The sequence below is a fragment of the Pan paniscus genome, chromosome 11, assembly GCF_029289425.2.
Source record: "Pan paniscus chromosome 11, NHGRI_mPanPan1-v2.0_pri, whole genome shotgun sequence".
In the NCBI taxonomy this organism is placed as follows: domain Eukaryota; kingdom Metazoa; phylum Chordata; class Mammalia; order Primates; family Hominidae; genus Pan; species Pan paniscus.
Genome location: NC_073260.2, coordinates 99119671 through 99132389, shown reverse-complemented (window position 1 = coordinate 99132389; position 12719 = coordinate 99119671). Strand labels below are relative to the sequence as shown.

The window sequence follows — 12719 nt, the reverse complement described above, 5'->3', positions numbered from 1 at the left end:
GATGGGACAGTACCATGTAGTTATTGACCAGACTTTTCAAAAGCTATCATAATAGTTTCCTATTGCTGCTGTAAAAAAATCACATCAGTGGATGAACACACACAAATGTATTGTCTTACAGATCTGGAGGTCAGAATGCCAAAAGAGTCTTATGAGGCTATAATCAAGCAATCAAGATGTCAGCAGAGCTGGTTTCTCATGAAGCCTTTAGAGAAGAGACCATTCCTTGCCTCTTCCATGTTCTAGAGGCTGCTAGGATAGCTTGGCTTGTGGCTGTAGAACTTTAGCCTCTTCTTCCATTGTCATATTGCCTTTTCCTCTTTTGTTTCTCCTTCCTCCCTCTTACAAGGACCCATGTGATTACATTAGGCCCACCCAACTAATCTAGAATAATCTCCTCAATTCAAGATCTTTAATTTAAATCACCTCTACAAGGCTGCTTTTGCCATGTAAAGTGATATATTTACAGGGTCTAGGATGTGGATATCTTTGGTGACCATTTTCAGGCCTACCACACCAAGAGCAGCATAAGGGGATTCCACAAAGGACAGTTTGTTAGCCTAGATGTCACTGAATCTCCTGCATTGCATATGCCAATAAAAGAATGGAGATTAGGTAAAATATGTTTAATATTTTGGCTGTAACAGTTGTAGAAATGAAAACATAGGTTCTGATTTGAACAACATACCCTCCCTTTATGCCCAGGAAAAACAGTACTCGCAATTACTCTAAGTCATCAATAGGTTTTCTGTCTTACATGGAAAGCACTGTCATGCTATCTCAAGGTAAAACCTCTCCAGGCATTGGGTGTTCAATGCTGTTCTGAAAGCATAAGTCAAACTAACTTTTGTATTCCAGAAGAGTTCCCTGAGACTCTGTCTGCAAATTAATAACAAATCACCCAGAATTTGAAATCATAAGAAATTACTTAGCAAGAGTTTACAGCTGCAAATCATGCCCAGTTGAAAGGTTCTACCTTTCTGAGACAGAAGCGTTTGCATAACAGAGAAAGTTCTGTAAAGAACTGCCCTATATTTAAGAATGAGTCCTCCTCTCATGTTAAAAATACCTTCAGCAACAAATTTTAGAAAGAAACTGAATCACAGTCAGCACAAGGAGTTGCTGGAGGTCATAAAGGACTGAAATCTGTAATAATTTGCATATCTCTATCAGATAATAAAAAACAAAATGTTAACTGAAACAGTTACCGTTTATATAATCTCAGTGACATTGATCAAACTGGGAGCATGCCAAATAAAAACATGTTTTCTTATTAATTCCTTAATTGTTTCCTCATTTTGCAAATTTGAGTTAATACATTGACAAGAAGATACAGTTTACTTTGCAGTAGAAACCAATGTGAATTTGCTATCCAGATGTGGGCTGCTAAATAGCAGTCACCTTTGAACTAATTTTCCTAGGCTTTCTATTTATTTGTTAGTTAAGCAAGAAGAAAATGTGGAGTTTTTCTTTCACAAAGATCCATTAAAAGTATTTCCAGGGTAAGGACCACTACAGGGTTTGGATGTTGCAGTGTATGATGGGGCAGCAATGAGCATCCTGTGGATGACTTCTGAGCAGTGAAATTAAGTTGTTTGCAAAGCTGTCTTTGGGATCAAGGCAAATGAAGTGATCTGCAACTAATGGATGCTTGGCATAGCCCTGGGACATTACACGGAGTGCCTTGGAGGTGTTACTTCAAGCAAATCACTTAAACATTCTATACTTTAATCTCTCCATTTGTACAAGGCAGAAATTATATACCTGCTATGTCTTTATCTCCCAAGAGTACCTTAGAGACTTGTAAAATTTATTCATACTTCAAAAGCATTTCAAAAGAAAATTGAACATGTAGGAAATCAGAATAATCTCGTCATGTCATATTCCATATAGATTAAAAATATTCCTATCCTCAGATTGACTAATACCATCCTAAGCAATTTGTCTTAAAGGAATTATCCAAAAGATAGAATGTACTATAGTCAATGAACAAAGATATTCTTTTAAGAATAATTTACAATAAAACACATGAAAGCAAGCTGTCTATGATATTTGATATATAAATAATAGAAATATGTTTAATTGATACATAATTTTGAACTATTAAAAGTAATGATAATGAAATAAGGTGACATCATTGAAAATTACTTAGTATTACATAAAGTAAAAATGAACACTATTAACTAATACCCAAATTATGTGTTCTATAAGAATGAATACTAGGGCCTGGCGCAGTGGCTCACACCTGTAATCCCAGCACTTTGGGGGGCCAAGGTGGGCAGATCACCTGAGGTTAACAGTTCGAGACCAGCCTGGCCAACATGGTGAAACCCCGTCTCTACTAAAAATAAAAAAGTTAGCCAGGCATGGTGGTGTGTTCCTGTAGTCCCAGCTACTTGGGGAGGCTGAGGCAGGAGAATCACTTGAACCCAGAGACAGAGGTTGCAGTGAGCCGAGACTGTGCCACTGCACTCCAGCCTGGGCGACAGAGCAATACTCTGTCTAAAAAAATAAAATAAAATAAAATAAAGTAGAAGAATGAATACTTGAAGAGATATGCAAAATTAAAATGAATGATGTGTTTTGGTAGTGAGGTGCGTGATATTTATTTATTACATTTCTTAAACATCCTATAATGTTATATAGTATTTATCATTTTAACATTTTAAAATTAGAATTTTAAGATGAAAGAAATAAGGACACACATAGTTAACATGCTAGAATGTTGCCTTTATTTTTTTGCTCCTGCTGTTCTGTTTTTCCCTTCTTCCATTTCCTAGACTCAGCCAATACCACCATCTTCACTGGAAGCTTTCTCTGTAACTCATAGGAGTTTTTAAAGGTTTGTCATTCATTGTGTTCTGATAGTGAAAGTATTCCAGAGGGGCTTGCAGGCTCTGTCTAGCTGTCTCCCATCCTGGCTGCTCTTGGGTCATCCACACCACTGGCTGTAAAATGCCAACAAGAAAATTAATGGAGCATTCGCCTACACCCTGATTCCTCCCTAAGGAAGCCTGTCTCTGGGGAGCCACTAAAAGGACAGGAAAAATGTGCAGAAATCTCATGGGAATGGGAAGATGTGAAGACAGCTGGTGAATTTGGCAAACCCATGTCCCTGCAGAAACCTGTCATGCAGAAATAATGTGACCTGATTCTCTATGAATATGCATTTTATTGGACTAAAAGTGAAGGGAGCATCTCACTTTGTGAGTGCAGCTGTTTTTTAAAAAGTGTGCCAGACATACCCAGAACTTTGTATGCATGATCTCATTTAATTCTCATGATAACCCAAGAGAGAGAAAACATAATGCCCATTTTAGCAGTGAAAAGAATGGAGCCCTGAAAGAGTTAATTACTTTCCCAGTGACACACTAGTGATGCCTGAGCCTTCAACAATTCTGTGCGGTCTCAGAAGACAGTGTAACTAGGGTTATGCAGAAAATCCAGCAAAAGAACCAAACAAAATTCCTCCATATCAGGAAAGTCACAATCATGCCATTGGAGCAATAATGGACATGAAACAATAGTTCAGGGCCTTTATTTTAAGCTGCTGCTATTTGTCAGTTAGATACCTTTTGAGAATACAAGCTTTCCTAATCAAACTAGCAAGTGTTGGCCTCCTATTTTTCTTCTTTAAACAACTGAAATAATACTCCTGAGATGAAGTAAAGCGTATCGTGTTTAAGACCTCGTCTCTGGATTTTATTGTGTAATACCTCATCTTATAGCTAATGTGAGCAGTAAATGTCCATAATCATAAGTTTAGCCTGTAACCCAACGTCCCATGTGCATATATTTGGTTTCTTTCTATTTGCCTTTTTAGAAACATGTGGAGTTAATTTCTGTATACTCCTTTTGTCTTTATATCTCGTAGCGTCTAGGCCAGAAAGCTCACGTCATAGGTGGGAGAGTATAGGCAATTTACATATATGATGAAATAATAAAGATAAAAAAGATTCTTCATTGTCCCCCATATGCCAGCCCTGGTTCTGGATCACGTTACACATTTTCTCAGTCTTTACAACTGGCCTTCACTATAGATAGTATTATTTCCATTTGCATCTGTGAGAAGGGTAAGGTTTAGTAACTTTCTCAACAAGATCACACTAGTGGTAAATTGGCAGCGTCAAGAATCTGAAACCAACATTTAAAGTCTTTTGCAAATGCATCAATATTCCTGATCTTCCCCCAGAGTATCTCAAACGCAATAATACAGCCCATACCTCACTTCCCTACTGGCTTTGATATGGTGCACAGATTCTTGATTGTAAGCAGCAGAAACTGACTAATTAAATTTATTTTAAAGGATATGAGATACCTCAAAGAATCATTAGGAAGTCTGCAGACTGAGCCATGGAAAAACAGCAGGAACAAAAACAGCTCCCAAGACCCTAGGCACAATTATGCCACAGAACTAGTCCTGTGAAGATAACATTGCTGCTATCATCAACCACTTGATGACGGAGCTTGCATCCTTTCCATGACCACTGGCATTGAACACTGTCTTTGCTTTTGGCCATTGCTACCCTGAAAACTCAGATAGCTGCCTCTTCAACTGCAGCCTTCCACTAATATGAGCCTCTCAGTGTCTCTGATTCTTTGCTTCATATTTCCTAAGTTGACGTTAAAGTGGGGTAAGGAGTGTCTTGTTGAACCAATGTCACACATCCATACTCTAGCCACAATGAGCACTGGGATATCAAGACGCTGACATTTTCAGCTTCTATTGTCATATATTGACTGTCATTGTCTTTCACCAAAGCTCAAAAATGCTGGTCATTACCAGTTCTCCCACTGTCTCTGAGAAATGTCAACAATGCATTTGAGTTTTTGTTTCTTACTCTTTTGCATTAAGAACATATAGGTTTCCTTTTAAAATGCAAAGAGAATCACCTAAAGAGGACAACACACTGCTATCAGCAGGCCAAATCCTTAGTTTCTTTGTAAGATTATCTCAAGCAAAAATCAAAGCTGTAAAGATGAAATATAAAAAAAAAATGTTGGTTCAGGTTTAAGTGTAAGAAAATAGTCTGGGAAAAGAATAATTTCTAGAGGAAGGTACAACTGTTTTTGTTGTTCAATTATCTGTTTTGCAGACCTGGGAAGTCGTGGTGGAGAAAGTAACTGAAAGGAAAATGAGACAATGTGAGTGGAAAGTAAGTGACAAATGGCCATGCATTCATTCAATCCTTGATTCAACAAATATTTTTGACTGCGTATGCTGTCAGGCATAGAAACAGGTGCTGGAGATAAAAATATGTGTAAAATTGTCACTTTCTTCATAACGTTTGCTTTCTTCATGTATAGGCTGCTCGGCAGCTCACAGATATTTACCTGTCAGGAACTAATTCTCTGGAAACCAAACTCCTTTTCTTCCAAAAATATCTACCTGACATAAAATGAAACTAGATTGCACTACTTCAGTGTTTAATATTCTGAAATCATAATTTTAGCCATAAATGCTGTTTCTTTCAAGTGATTGCTGTCTGGGGATTCTCATAGCAGCCTTAAGTTGGGGAGTAGTCAGATCCTTCCCTGGCTGTCACTGGCTTGCTTAAGTGACCCCAAGCAAATGAGTTAAGCATCTCTGGGACTTGGCTTTTTTATCTTTAAAAGAGGGATAAAAATATCAGCCACCTGTTGTGAAGATCAGGGAGCTAATATGTCTCAGAGCTTTCAAATATCTGGCTCTAAGCCTTTTGCTATCTACGTATTAAGAACAAAGACAAGTCCTCATTGCTTTCACCCAAATGCTGCATTCAAAGGAGGAAAAAATTACAATATTTGAGTTCTACAAGGCTTGAAGGTTATTTTGTATTAGTTTGAATTTCAAACTGTTTTTCTCTGTTGTACTCTTGGCACTGCCATTTGTTAAGTACAGCACTTCATTTGCATAATAATTACAAAGTTTAACAAATAGCATTAATGTCTGAAAGAAAGAGGTGCACTCCATTTAAATTACTGACAGTATTACATTACACATTTTAACTGCAATTTTTTTTTAAAAGAAAGCTATTCCATCCTAATGTGCTATACAGATTCCCAGAGCTCAGCATTATTTGTGCTTTAAGAAGGTAAAATCTCTTCCTTTGCTCTTTAGTGACTTCTAAAACCCTATTCATAAATACTGATTAGGCACTATTTCACCATAGGACAGAGCTCTGTTGGCACAACTCCCTACTGAAAGCCAAACTGGAAATGTTAGTATAGTAAATTAGGCCAAATGTCCTAGCTGTACTGTACAGGAAAGATCATCTTTAATAAATAGATGCTAATGTAGCACTTGGATCACTTATTGCTGTAAATGTCAACCCTTGGCCTTGATTCCAGGAAGTTTAAAAAAAAAAAAAAAAGACATTCAATGAATGTGTGCTATTTTAATGAAAAAGGAAGAATAAAGAGCAAACCTGAAATACACCATTTGTTTTTTGAAAGAGTGTTGAATTTGAACAGAAACTCACTGTTTAATAGTAGTATGAGGAGAGAAAAGGAAAAAATGAAAAGACTTTTAATTCTTCCTGCTTATGCCCATGTTGTATTTGTTTTGTTTTGTTTTTGTCTAGCTTTGTTCCTTTGTGGATTATAAATAATGTATTTTTAACTAGTTTTCTTTTCTCCTCAATTGTTTGTCCATAACTTCCTTTGAACAAACTTAGATCCACTAGAAATAAAGTATCCTTGATTCTGATTCCCTGCAAGCCATCCTACCACTTCTCCACTCATATGCTTTTATATCCAGGCAAAACATGCAAACACAGATCACACAACTCATGGGCAAACAACGTAAAAAATTCTATTAGAAAATTATATTAATTAGTAATTATTGTTTTATCCCTATATTTGGCCTAAGATAAGACAGCCTACTTTTAATTATAAAATATGTCTTTAGAGAGCATATAGGCATTTCAAAGAGAGAAACTATGCACATATGCACATATTATTTACCTCATATAAATAATGTATAAAAAATTTGATCTGGCTTGGTAGCTTGTCCAAGCATCCTAACCTACCTATGTTAACCACCTATGACTGGTTCAGTTATTTGACCTGAAAAGGTGAAGTGCAGTAACTAAAAGTAATCACATTTTCCTGATTTCCAACCAAACACCAACCACTTGTTAGACCTTACAAGTCACTTAAATTTCCCAAGACTCACTGTCTTCCGTACACTGGTGATGACAGCACCTGTCTCATAGTTGTACTATGAAAGTGATGAACATGAAAGACTCAGTAAAATGCCATTGGCATGTAGATGGATCCCAAGAAACAGGCAATATTGCCATCATTATTTCTAAACTGAACTATGTTGAGTCTTACTCATTAAGAAATTGTTATTTTATTCCCAGCTTTAGTCTGAAACATTGAACTCCTTATTGATAATTAATCACTATTTCAATGAAAAATTATGACTTGTTACTGGTATACCTTTAGTCTTAAATTTTCCCCACATATGATGTTTCTGGTTTATTTTTATTTTTTATTACATTTATTTCAAACTTTATCTTCTAAAACTTTAAAAATACTTTAGTAGTACTTAGCATTGTGAATGTCATGGTGTTTTCATTCAAAGTAAAATAATTTGTGTTATAATTTTTTCATAAGGTACAAATTATGTGATTTATCATGGGAAGATATCTATGATAGAAATCTAAAGGATTATGCTAGAGAAGCTTCTCTACTGCATCAATAATACCTTAGGTAAATTCTGAAAAGAGCTTGATATAACCTTGATCATAATAACTATGGTGATAGCTGAGGTTTCTAAATTCTTTGATTCTCCCTACTCTGTGTCAGGACCCATTTTATGTCCTCCAAAAGACATATTTCTAACCTTTACCACAGCCATTCAGTAGAATAACTATATTCCTACTTTAATATAAGAACTCCTGAAGGTGAAATAAGTCGTGAGGACACATAACTACAGGAGTCATCACCTGGATTTAAACCTAGGCTTTTTTTGTCTCATACATCTATGTCTTTTATTTTATCATTCTGTATTCTAATATTGAATTATAGAGATGTTTGCTTAGTAATATTGATTGTTCAGGTATAATATTCCCCCACACAGTTATTTTTGATAGGTAAATTAGAGGTTATTTCTGTATGCATAAAAGGAAAAAATTTTGTTTTATGTCCTTTGTATGTGATATGGATCTTTATGGGATCATTTTACTTGACTGCAACAGTTATTTTTAATTGTAGATATTACTAAAAAAAAGGATTAATCATTTCATAGTTCAATTCCAAGGAAAGATAGCACCATATGGATTCTCTAGGTAAACTGAGTCAAGATGAAGTCCTCATAACATAGGGTTAAGTGGAGTCTGGTATTATCTTGAGATGTGGATTCAGGACAGGTAAGGCAGCAACAACCACGTAACCATGTAAACATGGAACATGCAAAACGCATTATAGTTCCTGGGTAGAGGGCAGTATGTTCCTAAGTTTATGTATGAATAGCTTAAAAACAAGCAAGTCAGCTATAGCAGGTACTGGAATCTTCAAGACGGTGAGGCTTTGCCAAGGATGAAATAGGTTCTTTGTGAAAAAGATTTGATGTTGCAAAATAACCCAACAATGGCATTGTAGGAGCTTCAGTGGCTCAAATGTGAAGAGTTACTGAAAATTGGGGATACTGTTTAGAATTCATGTTAAGACGTTAGGGAAGACAGAAGTTTCAAATGGATTTCATTATTTAGTTTTCTACAAAGAAAAAAGACAAAATTATAAATATATATTTTATAGGTTAAACATTAATTTGAAGATGTGATGTGGTGTGTTCTATATAAAAGTAATCAGAAAGAGGTAACACAGTATTAAAATAACCTATGATGGTTTCAAAAGAATATTAAAATAAATGGACATATAAGAAAATCAGAGATAATTTTGAAATATGCTGTTATATAATATCAGTATAATTTGTTTGAGAAATTTCCACAAAGCCCTTAAATATTTACAAGTTGAGAGCAAGCAGTATTCAATGAGCATTCATCCAACAAATAGAACTGAATTCCCCTATATGCTTAGTGAGCACTCCTGATTGCTTAATTAATGTTGATTTTTCCGACATTTATCATTGTTCTTTTCTTTCAAGAACACCAATTTTTCAGATGTTTATGCCTTGTCCATTTGTAGAAAATATGTTGATTAAACAGGTTATGTCATTCCTTTTGGTCCAGGGCTCAGATTGTAATTTAAGTTTACCAATCAGAGTGAAGGGATGGGTTGATTTTCTTTGCTGGGTGAGGAGAGTATTATTTTCTCTCTGAATGTTCTTTTCCTCATCTATGAGCATATCTAGCTCTCTCTCCTAGAGGAGAGGGACGAGGAATCTTAGTAATCTGAATGTTACTGGCAGTTGTGTTGCAACTACTAGATGAGTCAGCTTCAGTATAAAGCTGTTCCAAACATAAGAAAATATATATAGATGGAAAAATGCTGGATATTAGATGACACCACTTAGCCCACTTATTTGCAGAGCATCACATGTCTGGAATCCATCTTACCTTTTATTAGTTAAGCCAATTTGTAGCTATGTTTTCTGCCATTTGTAGTTAAACGGATCCTAAATGCACATGATTTTTGCTGTGTATTGCAGATATTCAGAAAAAACAAAATTTCTGCTTCCGAGGAGCTTATACTATAAGGGAACAAATAGATATATACATTATTACACAGATAAAATTGATATATTTTATTATATACACATATAAAAATCACATAAAGATACATACATAATTAGAAAAACAATAAGATAAATGTCATTGAAGATGTTTTCCACCCTCATACAACCAACACTCACCTATCACATTGTTCCTACTGCAGGCAGAACATGAAAGAAGCCACTATTCAGGAGAATTTCAGACCATAGCTTGCCCAGTATCAGACATGAAATGCACATTCAATGGCTTTCAGAAGCAGAAGTGGCAATGAATACAAAAACATTACCCTCAATGAACATGAGGGTACTCAGCATCTGCGTAGGAGATTATTACATAGAAAGATGAATTAATTCTCACAGATCTCTGTTGAGAAAAATAATAAGTATTTTGTTAGAAATTGTATATGATTTTAAATTTCACTTATCATCTGATAATCTGTTTTTGCTAAAATATATACTGAATACATACCAAGTGTTATGGAAGCACTGTGTTTATGAATTTTTGTCGAAGTGGGACATAGTTATGAGTAGTCTTCATAGAGTTATTCAATATTCAAGGCAAGAATTCATCATAAATATGGGAAAGTTAGTCAATAGTAATGAATATTTATTGAGCACTTACTATGTGGCAGACATTTTTTCTAGAAGAAGCAACACAGAACAAAAGAGGCAAAATCTGTTTTTATAATAAGGCTTATATTTGGAAGGGTTGAAAGAGTTAGATCATGAACAATGTAAATTACATGGGATGATAAAGTGATATGTGCTGGAAATAATGAAGTGAGATAAGGAGTACTTGAGTTGGTTAAGGGAAGGGAGATCATAATTTCAGATAAGGTAGCCAGGGAAAACCTTGCTTAACAGGTGATATGACAGGAAACATATCTAAGAAAGAGCATTCTAGATGAAAGAACTAGCAGTACAAAGACCCTGGAGTTGGAGAGTATCTTGCATGTTCAAAGAACAGAAAGATGGCAAAGAGCACCTAGAAGAGAGTAGGCAAACAAGCTGAAGAAGATATAATGGACTCCTAAATTAGAGAAGGCTTAAGGTGAGGGCCTTTGCAAGTACTTTTACTTTTACTCTAAGTGAGATGGGAGGACACTGGACATTTTGAAGTCAAGAGTGACAGAATCTAAGTTAAGTTTCAACAGGATTATCTTGCTGCAGGGTTAAGAAAAGGTGGGGATAAAGAAAGAGCATAGTATGTTTAGAAAACAAAGAGTGGCCAAGGGAAGGGTATGAGTGTGCTGTACTGGGAGTGAGATTGGCAAAAGAGATAGGAACTATGTTACAGTGGACCTTTATCTCTTTGATAATAATTGTGGACTTTTTTGCAGGTGATACATGTTAAACCTAAGAGTAGCATGATCACATTTATATTTCAGAAATCACAGGCTATGGCAGCATTTCTCTCTCCAGGAGAGAAATAAGAGTGAAGCAGAGAAAACGATCAAGGGGCTCTGATTTGTACAACTTTGTTTAGCTACCAATGAAAAAGATTAAATATAAACAGTAATTTAAACAAAAAGAAGTTTAAACATTTTTAGTCTAGGGTTATCAAAGTGGTTCCTCAACCAACAAAGACTTAGACTTTTTCTGTATCGTTAGATTATCATCCTCGACACTTGTCATTTATGTTAAGATCCAAGATTGTTGTTCCATTTCCATCCATCATATGTGTATTCTAGCCAGTAGAAAGAAAGAATGAGAAAAGTATGTCACCTCCCCTTTAAGGACATGTCCCAAAATTTGCTTACACCATTTCTAATGATATCTTTTTTTGTCAAGAATTTGGCTTCAAGAATTTGGCTTCATCTAGCTGTCAGCGAAGCTAGAAAATGAACATTTTATTTTGTGTGGCTACATACCCAGCTAAAATTCAGTTTCTGTTGCTGAGGGAGAAAGAAAAAAAAAATGATATTGAGGACAACTATTTGATTCTCACTCAGAGACTAGTCCAGGTGAGGTTTGCTGTATTCCTGATCTCAACTGCTGTTTCTACAGGTAGAGGATAGCATGTAAATTTAAGCAAGGTTTACAAAGGAAATCAGCCAGATTTGGTGAACAGTTAGATCTACAGGATGATTAAAAAACGCATCTAATTTGAGATTTTGACTTGAAAGTGATTTTATGACAAGGTCATTAGGCGAGATAATGTCTTAGTCTGTTAGGGCTGCTCTAACAAAATACCATAGACTGAGTGACTCATAAACAAAAGAAATTTGTCTTTCACAGTTCTGAAGGCCGGAAAGATCAACATCATGATGCCAGGTGATTTGGTGTCTGATTAGAGCTAGCTTCCTTATTGATGGCAATCTTCTAGGGCATAATGTGGACAAGGAAGTTAGGTTGTGTTTACAAGGACACTAATCCCATTCTTTAGGGCCCCACTCTCATGACCTAACCACCTCTCAAAGATCCCACTTCCTAATCACATTACCTTAGTGGTTAGGATTTTAACGTACAAATTTTTGGGAGGAACACAAATATTCAATCCATAGCATGTGAGGATTCCTGGAGAAGAAATAGGTATGTAAAAAATATGTTTGATTTTGTACAGATTTTATTTGAAATGTTTCATGATAGTTGGTATCTGGAAGAAATTCTTATTTTTACATTATATTTATTTCTTAAAAGAGTAATGTAAACCACAGGACATAAATTCCTTAGAGGGTAATAGTACTATCGGAGTGGTTGAATTCATTTGGTTTTCAGTCCTGGAAATTGCTCTAGGAAATGTATTTCTGTTTACTTATGAGCTACCTGTTATTTTATTCTTGACCCTTCTGGCATTTGCTAGCATGCAAGCATAGGTTACTAACTCACTCAAAGCAATTTAATTTTGTTTTAGAGAGAAATAATGCTAATAAAATGTCTTAAAGTCTGACCTCTATTCTTTTGTATCTCCTGTGGCAATTATCTAGTCAGGAACCTGTAGAAATAAGAGACTTCCTGAAACCAATACATCAAAAGCAAACAGTGTGTAATAGCATTTTTGCCATTTCTCTCTGTCAACAGAGATGCTTGAACCATAAATGCCGATTAGTATTGCAGA

At 35.5% G+C, this 12719-nt stretch overlaps 1 long non-coding RNA gene across 1 annotated transcript; it reads right to left on the bottom strand.

The window, feature by feature from the left end:
• Positions 1-1943: 1943 nt before the first annotated feature.
• Positions 1944-9971, bottom strand: LOC117981661 (uncharacterized). The gene is made up of 3 exons (XR_004673257.2): positions 9803-9971; positions 9507-9640; positions 1944-2948 (listed from the first exon to the last, which is right to left on the bottom strand). It is a non-coding gene; the product is annotated as an uncharacterized LOC117981661 (long non-coding RNA).
• Positions 9972-12719: the final 2748 nt, after the last annotated feature.